This window comes from Anomaloglossus baeobatrachus, chromosome 8 (genome assembly GCF_048569485.1).
Source record: "Anomaloglossus baeobatrachus isolate aAnoBae1 chromosome 8, aAnoBae1.hap1, whole genome shotgun sequence".
Lineage (NCBI taxonomy): Eukaryota > Metazoa > Chordata > Amphibia > Anura > Aromobatidae > Anomaloglossus > Anomaloglossus baeobatrachus.
The window spans coordinates 81623942-81640347 of NC_134360.1; the positions used below are offsets into that span (position 1 = coordinate 81623942).

The window sequence follows — 16406 nt, forward strand, 5'->3', positions numbered from 1 at the left end:
AGAGCCGGCACTTTATCATCGTGCGGTGCGACATACATATAAAGTCACACAAGACTACTGATCAGAGTAGATGCCAACAGGTAGGGCTCTAGTCCGGCAGCCATGGACTACCAACATAGTCACTGGAAACTTTGATCCTACAAATCTTTTTGATCATCTCTAATATCATCTGAACCCACCAATTCTGGGTGGACTCTAGTCCGGCAGCCATTGACTACCAACATAGTCACAGGAATCAGGTCCTACGAATCTTTTTAATCATCTCGAACATCATCTGAACCTACCAATTCTGGATGGACATGCTGAACATCTAAAGTGCATAGGGACTTCCCAACTAGTACCCATTGGCTACATGGTCCTTAGATTTCAACTATCTGATCTTTTTCTTCTCAGGGAAGTAAGCAGCTGCCAGACACCCTTAGGTATAGCTGATTTTCCTACTGAGAACACATTCTTGGCTGGTGGCGCATGTATGTATTACTGGGATCTCTAGAGATGGCTACTGGCCAAACAAACTGCCGCATGATAGCTTCTAATGTCTAGTACACAATGGTTACTGTGCTTTTTCCTGGTGAAAGTGATGGAACTTGCTAATAAGGCTCCTAATTGTAGCTCCAATGCTAAAGTCAGAACCTAGTCTTAGTTGTTGGCCACAACGTCCGGACCCCACAGCTCTATTTCATCACGTGATGACATCTGTATGATCCAACAACCTTTACCAGCTTCCAGTAACAGATATCATAGTCCAAGAAACACTCGATGAATCAGACAGTTCTTGACTTAACAGATGCATATTTCAATCTGGTGAGATAGGCAAGACCGTCCTGATGGATACTTTTCTCCTGGCACAATAAAGGACTGGGCAACCTGACGCCTGCCAATATTTAGTTAGTGAATGGGCAGCTTTAATCATGAACATTGACCTGGTTCTTTACATCTTCCCTTCCTTCATCTCGGTCATGTACCACATGGATCCATTATTTTGCAACATATACAAAGTGTGAGCTCTATGTGTGACCACACTATATCAGACAAGCCATGAATAGTAACCAGTCCCACTCGAAGTGCCGCTGACAGGTGGTTGGACTCTGTCCTGCAGTAGATCCTACTATGTCAGTGCAATGTTGGAGCAAGGTCAAAGCCTTCCTATTTTAACAAATATGGCCATCTTTACTTAGATGTAGTGTTTGTCTCCTTGCGCTAGACCTGGTCAGAGGCAGGGTTACTCAGAAACCTTCGGAAGGCCTGCACTGCTTAACATATGCATATCTATACAATCAGCCTAGAAGGCAAATAAGAAACATAAACAAATAAAATTGCAAAGTGCTTGGAAAAAAAAGAAACTTTGCAAATTACACCTAATTAAAAATCCTCATTGCCTAGGTTACCGGCCACTCTGAGGTTCCAGCTTGGCCGGTTACCTAGGCACAGAGCGCATTAGAGCCTGCACGCGCCACTCTGATGCTGGCCCAATGGACAGATCCGACCAGATTCAGGCCCCCTGCACGTCTCCTATGTTGCAGAATCAAAGCCACCTCTGCTAGCAGCCCGGGAGAGAGCACAGTGCGGACGACTGGCGGCACCACCATGCTGCAGGTCTGAACTGTCAGTCTTCTAGAGTGCACCGCCACCGGCAAAGAGGGAAAGGGAAGAACACTGTGAAGGAAGACTGGAATGCACTTTTATAGGGAATTTGTCAGATTAACCATACATCTTCAGCCTCATTTTCATATCACTTCAAATGCTGATTCCTCAGTAACTGACAAATGGACGTGTCCAGCAATACCAATATATGGACAGTCTATGAAAGAGCTATATGTGCATATAAAAGTTTTGGGGGTGAAATCCTGCTGATAGATTCCTCTAATGTACACATTAAATAACTATTGGCCAGTCGATTGTTTGAGCAATCTCTCTCCTCAAAGGAACACTCAGAGCAGCTAAGGTGAGCTCTCCTGTACTCTCGATGAGCGGACAGCTGTCAGACTCCTCTCTATCCGCCACCAGTCTCCTCTCTGTCCATCACCAGTCTCCTCTCTGTCCATCACCAGTCTCCTCTCTGTCCATCACCAGTCTCCTCTCTCTCTCCGCCACCAGACTCCTCTCTGTCCATCACCAGACTCCTCTCTGTCCATCACCAGTCTCCTCTCTGTCCATCACCAGTCTCCTCTCTCTCTCCGCCACCAGACTCCTCTCTGTCCATCACCAGTCTCCTCTCTGTCCATCACCAGTCTCCTCTCTCTCTCCGCCACCAGACTCCTCTCTGTCAATCACCAGTCTCCTCTCTGTCCATCACCAGTCTCCTCTCTCCGCCACCAGACTCCTCTCTCACTACGTCAACAGTGTCCTCTCTCTCTCTCTCTCTCTCTCTCCGCCACCAGTGTCCTCTCTCTCTCTCTCCGCCACCAGTGTCCTCTCTCTCTCTCCGCCACCAGTGTCCTCTCTCTCCCCGCCACCAGTGTCCTCTCTCTCTCTCCCCGCCACCAGTGTCCTCTCTCTCTCCGCCACCAGTGTCCTCTCTCTCCCCGCCACCAGTGTCCTCTCTCTCTCTCCGCCACCAGTGTCCTCTCTCTCTCTCCGCCACCAGTGTCCTCTCTCTCCCCGCCACCAGTGTCCTCTCTCTCTCTCCCCGCCACCAGTGTCCTCTCTCTCTCCGCCACCAGTGTCCTCTCTCTCTCTCCGCCACCAGTGTCCTCTCTCTCTCTCCGCCACCAGTGTCCTCTCTCTCTCTCCGCCACCACTGTCCTCTCTCTCTCCGCCACCACTGTCCTCTCTCTCCGCCACCAGTGTCCTCTCTCTCTCCGCCACCAGACTCCTCTCTCTCTCCGCCACCAAACTCCTCTCTCTCTCCGCCACCAGACTCCTCTCTCTCCGCCACCAGACTCCTCTCTCTCCGCCACCAGACTCCTCTCTCTCCACCACCAGTCTCCTCTCTCACTCTCCGTCACCAGACGTCTCTCTCTCTGCCACCAGTCTCTTCTCTCTGCCCCACCAGACTACTCTCTCGGTGCCACCAGACTCCTCTCTCTGCGCCACCAGACTCCTCTCTCTGCGCCACCAGACAAATCTCTCTCCCTCATCAGACTCTTCTCTCTGTGCCATCAGACTCTTCTCTCTGCGCCACCAGACTCTTCTCTCTCCCTCACCAGACTCTTCTCTCTCCCTCCGTAAACTCCTGTCTCTCCGCCACCAGACTCCTCTCTGTCCGCCACCAGTTTCCTCTCTCTCTCTGCCACTAGACTCCTCTCTCTCTCTGCCACCAGACTCCTCTCTCTCTCTGCCACCAGACGACTCCTCTCTCTCTCTCCGCCACCAGACTCCTCTCTCTCTCTCTGCCACCAGACGACTCCTCTCTCTCTCTCCGCCACCAGACTCCTCTCTCTCTCTCTGCCACCAGACTCCTCTCTCTCTCTGCCACAAGACTCCTTTCTCTCTCTCCGCCACCAGACTCCTCTCTCTCTCTCCGCCACCAGACTCCTCTCTCTCTCTCTGCCACCAGACTCCTCTCTCTCTCTCTGCCACCAGACTCCTTTCTCTCTCTCCGCCACCAGACTCCTCTATCTCTCTCCGCCACCAGACTCCTCTTTCTCTCTCCGCCACCAGACTCCTCTTTCTCTCTCTGCCACCAGACTCCTCTCTCTCTCTGCCACCAGACTCCTTTCTCTCTTTCCGCCACCAGACTCTTCTCTCTCTCTGCCACCAGACTCCTCTCTCTCTCTCCGCCACCAGACTCCTCTCTCTCTCTCTGCCACCAGACGACTCCTCTCTCTCTCTCCGCCACCAGACTCCTCTCTCTCTCTCCGCCACCAGACTCCTCTCTCTCTCTCTCTCCGCCACCAGACTCCTCTCTCTCTCTCTCTCCGCCACCAGACTCCTCTCTCTCTCTCTGCCACCAGACTCCTCTCTCTCTCTCTGCCACCAGACTCCTCTCTCTCTCTCCGCCACCAGACTCCTCTCTCTCTCTCCGCCACCAGGCTCCTCTCTCTCTCCACCACCAGACTCCTCTCTTTCTCTCTGCCACCAGACTCCTCTTTCTCTCTCTGCCAGCAGACTCCTCTTTCTCTCTCTGCCAGCAGACTCCTCTTTCTCTATCTGCCACCAGACTCCTCTCTCTCTCTCTGCCACCAGACTCCTCTCTCTCTCTCTGCCACCAGACTCCTCACTCTCTCTCTGCCACCAGACTCCTCTCTCTCTCCGCCACCAGACTCCTCTCTCTCTCTCTCTCCGCCACCAGACTCCTCTCTCTCTCTCTCTCCGCCACCAGACTCCTCTCTCTCTCTCTCTCTCTACGCCACCAGGCGCCTCTCTCTCCTCCACCAGACTCCTCTCTCTCTCTCAGTCACCAGACGCCTCTCTCTCCGCCACCAGTCTCCTCTCTCTGCCCCACCAGACCACCAGACTCCTCTATCTGCGCCACCAGAAAACTCTCTCTCCCTCACCAGGCTCCTCTCTCTCCGCCACCAGAGTCCTCTCTGTCCGCCACCAGACTCCTCTCTGTCCGCCACCAGACTCCTCTCTGTCCGCCACCAGACTCCTCTCTGTCCGCCACTAAACTCTTCTCTCTCTCACCAGACTCCTCTCTCTCTCTCTCACACTAGACTCTTCTCTCTCCGCCACGAGATTCCTCTCTCTTCCTCACCGGAATCCTCTCTCTCCCTCACCAGACTCCTCTCTCTCCCCCACCAGACTCCTCCTCCCCCCACCAGACTCCTCTCTCTCCCCCACCAGACTCCTCTCTCTCCCCCACCAGACTCCTCTCTCTCCCCCACCAGACTCCTCTCTCTCCACCACCAGACTCCTCTCTCTCCCCCACCAGACTCCTCTCTCTCCCCCACCAGACACCTCTCTCTCCACCACCATCCTTCAGCAGTGACATATTTCTGCAATGAGAAAAAAGATTTGCAGCTAAAGTTTGATAAGTCTGATCGTTTTCTCCCCATCATTTGTTGGGGGAAGAGTCAGGAGCCACTCAAACATAGTAGATGGCCAGCCAATCCTGCTGAAATAGGTGGCTTCAGAGAACATTTCTCTGATGTGAAGGGGGTCTTCAGGGGCTTTGTACATAGGCACATAAGTTATATACTGTCACCTCTGCACTGACTGTTCTTACAAATCTATCCCGGTAGTTGTCATGTGCAGTTGGTGCCATTGAGTTTTCTGCAATGGTTTGTTGATGGGAGAGTAAGGCGCGTGTTTAAGAAGCCGTACAGTCCCCGCTAGAAGACTAACAACCTATATGATCCACCATGTTTTTGTTTTTCTTTTTTTGGGGGGGAGCTCATTTACAATAACACAAATGTCTGACTCTGACACATTAGCAAAGTGAACCCGATCTACAAATTTTGACAAAATAACGCCACCAAGAAGAGAACCGGCAGACCCCATTATAGTGAACAGGGTCTGATGATAGTCTGCACTGCTGTTATTTTTGGTTTTCTGTCCCTAAAATTGAGGAACGGTAGTGAAAGCGCCGATGTCACCGGAGCCTCTTATTAACCCTTCATATACTGCTCGGATGTACACACAACTTTATTTTGCAACAAGCGCAGGATTTAGAGAACTCAGTGCTCCCTACGTAAGTACAGCGGGTACATCAGGGCGCTAGTAACATATTAATTCTACACATGTATCCACCTGCACATATCTGTACAGGCGCTTAGATGACATCACCTCTGCCCGGAGCCACCAGTATGGACACAGATTCCCAGTTCTGGGTGCACAATGTCTCCATCGCACATTATATACTTCAAGGGCCCATTAACTCAATGCTGACCATTCTGAATATACACGATGCCAATCAGCCCACGGAATGACGTATAATGCAGCCCGTCGTCACCATCGATCCTGAGATCTGAGGTGTATGGGGGCTGTACATAGACTGTAGACATATTGGGGATTAACCCCTTACTGGGGATGGTGCACCTGTGTCACAAGGTCACACAATATCAGGGCTGCTGTGGCCCAGAGCGGGGAGGGGCGGCTGATGCCTGCAGTAAGTTATTGCGCATCATAGACAAGATCCTACGCAAGATGATATGAATGGGGGGCACAGACCTGGAGGAGGCCACAATGCACAGCCAATGCCAGGGGGGCTGGGGCAATCAGATGGGGTGCTGACAACACAGGGTCCCTGAGCTGCACTGTGGATGCCCACCATGGGCACAGCTGAGATGTGTGGGGGTGGGTGGGTGTATGTGCATCCCCCGCCCCCTATACCCCAGCCCTGCAGCCCCCAGAAGGAGCCCCCTACTCACCCATTGCAGAGAGTGGGTCCCAGGCGGCGGATCCTCAGTCTTCTCAGGCGCTAATACCCAGCAGAGCCCGGGCTCCTCTCCGGTGGCCCCGCCAGCAGCCCGGGGAGACCCTCAGCCTCAGCCATGTCCAGATGCGCAGTGTGCCCGGGTCCTGCCAGCTGCAGGGCTCCAGCAATGCAGAGCAACAAAGAGCCGCGCCGTGTGTGTGCGCCCCCCGCAGACTGTGCCGGGCTCCGGTGTGCGCCCCCTTCTTCCTGTGCTGCTATGTAGCCGTGGAGGTATCGCTAGGGCAGAGCGTGTCCGGTGCGCACGGCTCTCAGCATCCTCCCCGCACCCCGTCCTGACGTCTCCATAGCCCGGTGTCCTCACTGCCTGCCCCCCATCTCTGGGCGCCCCCTCCTGCCTCCCTCTCCTTGTGTTTGCTCCGAGCCTATCTGGAGAGTGTCTGTTCTCCCTGTTACCGTCCAGTCAGTGACTCCGCCTCCTCTCATCATAAGTCACATCAAGGGAAATAAAAGCCCCTCTACTGCCGCACAATGTGGAGAAACGGGGAAACGTCGCCCAAATATCACCACATGCAGCACATAGCTATGCAGCCATATACATCCGTATACCGTACATGTATCGTGTGCGTGTATATATACATAGACAGGTACACATACAGTACATGTATAGAGTGTGTATATACATAGACGGATACACATATAGTACATGCATAGTGTATATGTGTGTGTGTGTACATAGATGGGGTCACACAGTACATGCATAGTGTGTGTGTGTGTGTGTGTGTGTATATACATAGACGGGTACATACATAGTACATGCATAGTGTGTGTGTATATATATATACATAGACAAGTACATACATAGTACATGTATAGTGTGTGTGTGTGTGTGTATACATAGACAGGTACACATAGAGTACATGTATAGTGTGTATGTACAGTACATGTATAGTGTGTGTGTGTATGCATAGATGGGTACACACACAGTACATGCATAGTGTGTGTGTGTGTATATATATACATAGACAAGTACATACATAGTACATGTATAGTGTGTGTGTGTGTGTGTGTGTATACATAGACAGATACACATAGAGTACATGTATAGTGTGTATGTACAGTACATGTATAGTGTGTGTGTGTGTGTGTATACATAGATACATACACAGTACATGTATAGTGTGAGTATGTTCAATACATGTATAGTGTGAGTATGTACAATACATGTATAGTGTGTGTATGCTCTGTATATGTATAGTGTGTTTATATGTAACTAGACGGGTTCACACAGTACATGTATAGTGTGTGTGTATATATACAATACATAGACGGGTTTACACACAGTACATGTATAGTGTGTGTATCTACATAGATGGATACACATACAGTACATGTATAGTGTATGTGTCTGTGTGTGTATATACATAGCCGGGTACATACATAGTACATGTATAGTGTGTGTGTGTGTATGTATACATAGACAGGTACACAGAGTACATGTATAGTGTGTATGTACAGTACATGTATAGTGTGTGTGTGTGTGTGTGTGTGTGTGTGTGTGTGTATATATATACATAGACAGATACATACACAGTACATGTATAGTGTGTGTACATATACATAGACAGGTTCACACACAGTATATGTATAGTGTGTGTATGTATATACAGTACATTTATAGTGTGTGTGTGTGTGTGTGTACAGTACATGTATAGTATGTGTATATATACATAGATGGGTACACATACAGTACATGGCTACAGCACATAACGTAGATCTACATATACATGGACGTTCACCACACTAATATACAGTCATATGAAAAAGTTTGGGCACCCCTATTAATGATAGCCTTTTTTCTTTATAACAATCTGGGTTTTTGCAGCAGCTATTTCAGTTTCATATATCTAATAACTGATGGACTGAGTAATATTTCTGGATTGAAATGAGGTTTATTGTACTAACAGAAAATGTGCAATCCGCATTTAAACAAAATTTGACCGGTGCAAAAGTATGGGCACCCTTATCAATTTCTTGATTTGAACACTCCTAACTACTTTTTACTGATTACTAAAGCACTAAATTGGTTTTGTAACCTCATTGAGCTTTGAACTTCATAGGCAGGTGTATCCAATCATGAGAAAAGGTATTTAAGGTGGCCACTTGCAAGTTGTTCTCCTATTTGAATCTCCTATGAAGAGTGGCATCATGGGCTCCTCAAAACAACTCTCAAATGATCTGAAAACAAAGATTATTCAACATAGTTGTTCAGGGGAAGGATACAAAAGGTTGTCTCAGAGATTTAAACTGTCAGTTTCCACTGTGAGGAACATAGTAAGGAAATGGAAGAACACAGGTACAGTTCTTGTTAAGCCCAGAAGTGTCAGGCCAAGAAAAATATCAGAAAGGCAGAGAAGAAGAATGGTGAGAACAGTCAAGCACAATCCACAGACCACCTCCAAAGACCTGCAGCTTCATCTTGCTGCAGATGGTGTCAATGTGCATCGGTCAACAATACAGCGCACGTTGCACAAGGAGAAGCTGTATGGGAGAGTGATGCGAAAGAAGCCGTTTCTGCAAGCACTCCACAAACAGAGTCGCCTGAGGTATGGAAAAGCACATTTGGACAAGCCAGTTACATTTTGGAAGAAGGTCCTGTGGACTGATGAAACAAAGATTGAGTTGTTTGGTCATACAAAAAGGCGTTCTGCATGGAGGCAAAAAAACACGCCATTCCAAGAAAAGCACTTGCTACCCACAGTAAAATTTGGTGGAGGTTCCATCATGCTTTGGGGCTGTGTGCCCAATGCCGGCACCGGGAATCTTGTTAAAGTTGAGGGTCGCATGGATTCAACTCAGTATCAGCAGATTCTTGACAATAATGTGCAAGAATCAGTGACGAAGTTGAAGTTACGCAGGGGATGAATATTTCAGCAAGACAATGATCCAAAACACCGCTCCAAATCTACTCAGGTATTCATGCAGAGGAACAATTACAATGTTCTGGAATGGCCATCCCAGTCCCCAGACCTGAATATCATTGAAAATCTGTGGGATGATTTGAAGCGTGCTGTCCATGCTCGGCGACCATCAAACTTAACTGTACTGGAATTGTTTTGTAAACAGGAATGGTCAAAAATACCTTCATCCAGGATCCATGAACTCATTAAAAGCTACAGGAAGTGACTAGAGCAGACCTGGGAAAGGGGCGGCCCGCGGGCCACATCCACCCCCCTTCTACTCTCTGTGACCGGCCCGCCCGTCTTCAGCCGCTGCAGTGGAGCCGGGCTGCAGTATGCCGAGCAGGGAGAGATCCTGTGCAGGTCCGCACAGTAAGTGCAGGCAGCGGAACGCAGGAGTCTTTCCTTTGTTCCCTGCCGGCACTAATTGTCAGGGACACACGCGCGCACTCTGACGTTGTCAGTACTGCGCTGCGTGTGTCATTTCAAAAGTTCCCGCCCGGCAGGAGAAGAAGCAGCACAGCAGACGGAATAATTCATCTTGCAGGACCTGCGATGACGTCACGCCCATGTGACTGTGTGGGAGGAGACACAGGATGTCGGGCAGAAAGCAAAGATACTGAATCTTGAAGGAGATGTGGACACATGATGACTGGTAATAAGAAAAGAGGGGACATGAGGGGTAGGGGGGCTGCAGGTTGAGTGCATATGAGGGAAGATGGAGTTGCAGGGTGAGTGGCATATGAGGGAAGATGGAGCTGCAGGGTGAGTGGCATATGAGGGAAGATGGAGCTGCAGGGTGAGTGCATATGAGGGAAGATGAAGTTGCAGGGTGTGTGGCATATGTGGGAAGATGGAGTTGCAGGGTGAGTGGCATATGAGGGAAGATGGAGTTGCAGGGTGAGTGGCATATGAGGGAAGATGAAGTTACAGGGTGAGTGGCATATGAGGGAAGATGGAGTTGCAGGGTGAGTGGCATATGTGGGAAGATGGAGTTGCAGGGTGAGTGGCATATGAGGGAAGATGGAGTTGCAGGGTGAGTGGCATATGTGGGAAGATGGAGTTGCAGGGTGAGTGGCATATGAGGGAAGATGGAGTTGCAGGGTGAGTGGCATATGTGGGAAGATGGAGTTGCAGGGTGAGTGGCATATGTGGGAAGATGGAGTTGCAGGGTGAGTGGCATATGAGGGAAGATGGAGTTGCAGGGTGAGTGGCATATGTGGGAAGATGGAGTTGCAGGGTGAGTGGCATATGAGGGAAGATGGAGTTGCAGGGTGAGTGGCATATGTGGGAAGATGGAGTTGCAGGGTGAGTGGCATATGAGGGAAGATGAAGTTGCAGGGTGAGTGGCATATGTGGGAAGATGGAGTTGCAGGGTGAGTGGCATATGAGGGAAGATGGAGCTGCAGGGTGAGTGGCATATGTGGGAAGATGGAGTTGCAGGGTGAGTGGCATATGAGGGAAGATGGAGTTGCAGGGTGAGTGGCATATGAGGGAAGATGGAGTTGCAGGGTGAGTGGCATATGAGGGCTGCAGACTGACAGAAGGATGTGAAGGGGTGCAGAGTGTTTGAGAGGGGTAAGTTGGGGTACAGGCAGGGTGAGATATGTGGGCAGGGTGTGTGACATATGGGGGTGTAGTGTGTGTGATCTGGGGGGTGCAGGCTGTATGGGGAGCAGGGTGTGTGAGATATGGGGGTGCAGGTTGTATGGGGAGCAGGGTGTGTGAGATATGGGGGTGTAGTGTGTGTGTTATGGGGGTGCAGGCTGTATGGGGAGCAGGGTGTGTGAGATATGGGGGTGCAGGTTGTATGGGGAGCAGGGTGTGTGAGATATGGGGGTGCAGGTTGTATGGGGAGCAGGGTGTGTGAGATATGGGGGTGCAGGTTGTATGGGGAGCAGGGTGTGGGACATATGGGGTTGTAGTGTGTGTGATATGGGGGTGCAGGCTGTATGGGGAGCAGGGTGTGTGACATATGGGGGTGTAGTGTGTGTGATATGGGGGTGCAGGCTGTATGGGGAGCAGGGTGTGTGAGATATGGGGGTGCAGGTTGTATGGGGAGCAGGGTGTGTGAGATATGGGGGTGCAGGTTGTATGGGGAGCGGGGTGTGTGAGATATGGGGGTGCAGGTTGTATGGGGAGCAGGGTGTGGGACATATGGGGTTGTAGTGTGTGTGATATGGGGGTGCAGGCTGTATGGGGAGCAGGGTGTGTGACATATGGGGGTGTAGTGTGTGTGATATGGGGGTGCAGGCTGTATGGGGAGCAGGGTGTGTGACATATGGGGGTGTAGTATATTACAGGTGTGCTATATGGAGGTGTATATAGTGGTGTAGTATATGGGGGTATAGTGATGTAGTATATTACAGGTGTACTATATGGAGGTGTAGTATATTACAGGTGTACTATATGGAGGCGTAGTATATTACAGGTGTGCTATATGGAGGTGTATATTACAGGTGTGCTATATGGAGGTGTAGTATATTACAGGTGTGCTATATAGGGGTGTAGTGATATAGTATATTACAGGTGTACTATATGAAGGTGTAGTATATTACAGGTGTACTATATGGAGGTGTACTATATTACAGGTGTAGTATATGGGGTGTAGTGATGTAGTATATTACAGGTGTGCTATATGGAGGTGTAGTATATTACAGGTGTGCTATATGGAGGTGTAGTATATTACAGGTGTGCTATATGGAGGTGTATATAGTGGTGTAGTATATGGGGGTATAGTGATGTAGTATATTACAGGTGTACCATATGGAGGCGTAGTATATTACAGGTGTGCTATATGGAGGTGTATATTACAGGTGTGCTCTATGGAGGTGTAGTATATTGCAGGTGTAGTATATGGGGTGTAGTGGTGTAGTTTATTACAGGTGTAGTATATAGGGGTGTAGTGGTGTAGTTTATTACAGGTGTAGTATATGGAGGGGGTGTAGTAATGTAGTATATTGGGTAGAACTGAGGTAATTAGATTAGTCCGGCCCTCTAAACCAATCCCAATTTCTCATGCGGCCCCATGGGAAAATGAATTGCCCACCCCTGGACTAGAGTACGTGATTTTTGCAAAAGGAGGATCTACAAAATATTAATGTCACTTTTATGTTGAGGTGCCCATACTTTTGCACCGGTCAAATTTTGTTTTAATGCGGATTGCACATTTTCTGTTAGTACAATAAACCTCATTTCAATCCAGAAATATTACTCAGTCCATCAGTTATTAGATATATGAAACTGAAATAGCTGTTGCAAAAACCCAAATTGTTATAAAGAAAAAAGGTTAACATTAATAGGGGTGCCCAAACTTTTTCATATGACTGTACACACAGTGACATAACTTAAATCTCATTGACCACAAAAGCTCCAATGGGGCCCAAAATTATTGCAAATCTTTAATACCATTGGTCTTTTTATATAGGCAAAAGTGATTTTTGGGGCCCCCTAGGCTCCAGGGCCCAGGCGTGGTTGCAACCCCTGAACTTATTGTAGTTACTGTCATATACACATAAATATATATATACAGTACATACACACAGATTCACATGCCGACAGTACTGTATATATACATCACAAAAGTGAGTACATCCCTCACATTTTCGTAAATATTTAATTATATCTCTTCGTAGGACACCACTGAAGATTCAACAGACAGCCATTAATGTCTAAACCGCTGGCAATAAAAGTACAGCCATAAGTGAAATTGGCCAAATTGTGCACAAAGTGTGAATATTTTGTGTGGCCACCATTGCTTTCAAGCACTCTCTTAGGCATGGTGTTCACTAGAGCTTCACAGGAGCCGCTGGATCCTCTTCCATTCTTCATGATGACATCACAGAGTTGGTGGATGTTAGAGACCTTGTGTTCCTCCACCTGCCGTTTGAGGAGGCCCCACAGATACTCAACAGAGTTTAGATCTGGAGACGCTTGGCCAGTCTAGCACCTTTACTCTCACTTTCTTTAGCAAGGTAGTGGCCGTCTTGGTGGTGTGTTTGGGCTCATTATCTTGTTGGAATACTGCCCTGCGGCCCAGTATCTAAAGGGAGGGGATCATGCTCTGCTTCAGTATGTCACACTACATGTTGGCATTTATGGCTCCCTCAATGAACTGTAGCTCCCCACAGTCATCAGCACTCATGTTGCCCCAAACTATGACTCGCCCACCACCATGCTTGACAGTAGGCAGGACACAGTCTTTGTCCTCCTTACCCGGTTGCCACCACACACAGTTGACACCATCTGAACCAAATAAGATTATCTTTTTCTCATCAGACCACAGGACATGGTGCCAGTAATCCATGTCCTTAGTCTGATTTTCTTCAGCAAATGTTTGCTGTGTTGTTGTGCATCATTTTTAGTAAAGGCTTCCTTCTTGGATGACAGCGATGCAGACCAAATTTGATGTAGCGCATGGTCTGAGCACTGACAAGCGGACCCCCCACCCCAGTAACCTCTGCAGCAATGCTGGCATCACTCCTAAATCTATTTTGTAAAGACGACCTCTGGATATGTGTTAGGGCCAGGTGGACGGGCAGACCCAGGAGGTGGATCCACTGGGCCGAACTCCTTGATGAAGGTAAGGGGTCCGGTAGCCGGAACACTACGGGTAGCAGGACAGTCCGTGCACAAGAGTAGAATGGAGAAGTCCCTGGGACCACGGAGTCACTGATGGTAGTCCGGGTGACGGAGCTCAGGTTCGGAAGCCGAGATGTTGTCAGGCGGAGTCCGGAACCGATGGAGCGAGAGGACGGGTCACCACAGGGATCAGAGATGGAACGGACTGACGGGATGGCAGAAAGTCAGCGTTCGGGGTTCGGGATTCGGCAGGACCGGATGGCGAGGCAGGATCGGCTCTAGAAGAGAGAGAGGTGAGTATATCACAGGAACACAAGGAGACCTGACTCCTAGCTTGGGAAACATGAAGAACAGGCCCCGCCCACTTGGACATTAAACCCCTTTATACCCTGTACCTGTGTGCTCAATTTCCTGTCAGTGGACGCTGGCACTTTAAGAAAGGGTCAATGACCGCGCGCGCGCCCTAATGCGCATGCGCGAGGCCCTGGTGCCAGAAGCCAGGGCACGGAGCGGTGAGGAGGAAGCAGGAGAGCCGGGCTGGGGCCGAGTAGCCGACGGGCGCCGGGAGCGGGGACCAGGACGCCTGGGAACCGCAGGCAATGGAGGCTGGAGACCGGGGAGCGGCGGACGCCGGACAGAGGGACCGGGGAGCGACGCAGGGAAGCCGGGGAGCGTGGCAGGTGAGCCGGGGAGCAGAGCAGGAGGCCCGGGGAGCGTGACAGTACCCCCCCCCACGCCCCCCTCCCCGCAACCGGGACAGGAAGGCACGGATCAGAGGAGTACCCACATTCTCCCGGGGTTCCCAGGACCTATCCTCAGGACCATACCCTGCCCAGTCCACCAGGAAGAACTGTCGGCCCCGTACGGTTTTCATGGCCACGATATCCCTTACCGCATAGACGTCGTCATCGGCAATAGGAGGAGGAGCCGAACTGGCAGCAGCGGAGAAGGGACCAAGGACAACCGGCTTGAGCAGGGAGACGTGGAAAGAGTTGGGTATCCTCATCGTGGCCGGGAGCTGCAGCTTGTAGGAGACCTCATTGATCTTGCTGAGGACTTTAAACGGCCCGATGTAGCGAGGTCCCAGCTTGTAGGAAGGTAGTTTCAATCGGACGTACTTGGAAGCAAGCCAGACGAGATCTCCTGGAGAGAAACACGGAGGGTCCAGACGCCTCTTGTCTGCGTGTCTCTTCATCCGCAGGGAAGCACGTCCAAGGAACGCCTTGACAGAGTCCCAAATCGTTGCAAAGTCACGGGCTACAGCATCAGCAGCAGGGACATCCGAGGAAGAGGATACAGGCAATGGGACGGAAGGCTGAAGTCCGTAAACGACATGGAAGGGAGAGCTGGAGGAGGACTCACTGATGTGGTGGTTATGGGAGAATTCAGCCCAAGGAAGAAGCGTGGACCAGTCGTCATGATGGGCGTTGACGTAGTGACGTAAGAAGGAGGTCAAGATCTGATTGACCCGTTCCACTTGGTCGTTCGACTGAGGATGGTAGGCTGATGAAAAGTCCAGAGTCACTCCCAGATGTTTGCAGAGAGCCCTCCAAAAGCGGGAGGTGAACTGAGTTCCTCTGTCGGACACAATGTGTGATGGAAAGCCATGCAAGCGGAATATGTGTTGTATATAGGCGTCAGCGAGTTCCTGGGCAGAGGGCAGTCCAGCCATAGGGACGAAATGAGCCATTTTAGAGAACCGATCCACCACGACCCATATGACTGTGTGTCCGGAGGACAGTGGCAAGTCCGTAATAAAGTCCATCGCAATGTGTTGCCACGGAACTGAGGGTATAGGCAGAGGCAGAAGATGGCCATATGGCAGGTGTTTGGGTGTCTTGTTCCTGGCACAGGAGGAGCAGGCTGAGACAAAAGAAGCGACATCCGTCCGAAGGGATGGCCACCAGTAGTGACGTACAATCGTACTCCATGTTCCTTTCTGACCAGCATGACCGGCTATTTTCGAGGCATGGCCCCAGTGTAACACTTTTTGCCTGTCAGTCTCAGAGACATAGGTCTTCCCGGGTGGTATCTGGGCCAGGGTGACAGGGGCCACCGGAATGATTTTACTAGGGCAGATGATGGGCTGGGATGTCTCCTCCTCCTGCTCCATGGGCATGAATGACCTGGACAAGGCATCTGCGCGTACATTCTTGTCCGCGGGTCAGAAATGGAGCTGGAAATCGAATCTGGCAAAGAACAAGGACCACCTGGCTTGCCGTGGGTTCAGTCGCTGAGCAGACCGCAGGTATTCCAGGTTCTTGTGGTCCGTGTAAATAATAACGGGGTACACTGCTCCTTCCAGAAGGTAGCGCCATTCCTCCAGAGCCAGTTTGACTGCCAATAGCTCTCGGTCACCGATGGTGTAGTTGCGTTCAGGCGCTGAGAAGCTCTTGGAGAAGAAACCGCAAGTCACCATCTTCCCGGAGGAGGACTTCTGCATGAGCACTGCTCCGGCTCCCGAGGAGGAGGCATCCACCTCCAAGGTGAACTGTCGGTTTAACTCCGGACGGTGGAGCACAGGAGAGGAGGCAAACGCCCGCTTCAGAGAGCCAAACGCGGCGTCGGCCGCAGGTGACCACTCCTTCGGATTAGCCCCCTTCTTG

The 16406-nt window shown here is 50.3% G+C and overlaps 1 protein-coding gene across 2 annotated transcripts in view; it reads right to left on the bottom strand.

Annotated features, from left to right (window-relative positions):
- MGAT3 (beta-1,4-mannosyl-glycoprotein 4-beta-N-acetylglucosaminyltransferase) overlaps nt 1-16406 on the bottom strand; it is a 225831-nt gene that overhangs the window by 88551 nt on the left and 120874 nt on the right. Inside the window, exon 1 of one of the 2 annotated variants that reach the window (XM_075320872.1) lies at nt 6255-6652. The exons of the other annotated variant lie outside the window; for it this stretch is intronic. The gene's annotated coding sequence lies outside the window, so the exon portion shown is untranslated. Of the gene's footprint in view, nt 1-6254; nt 6653-16406 lie in introns of those variants that run through there. 2 annotated transcript variants of the gene reach the window in all.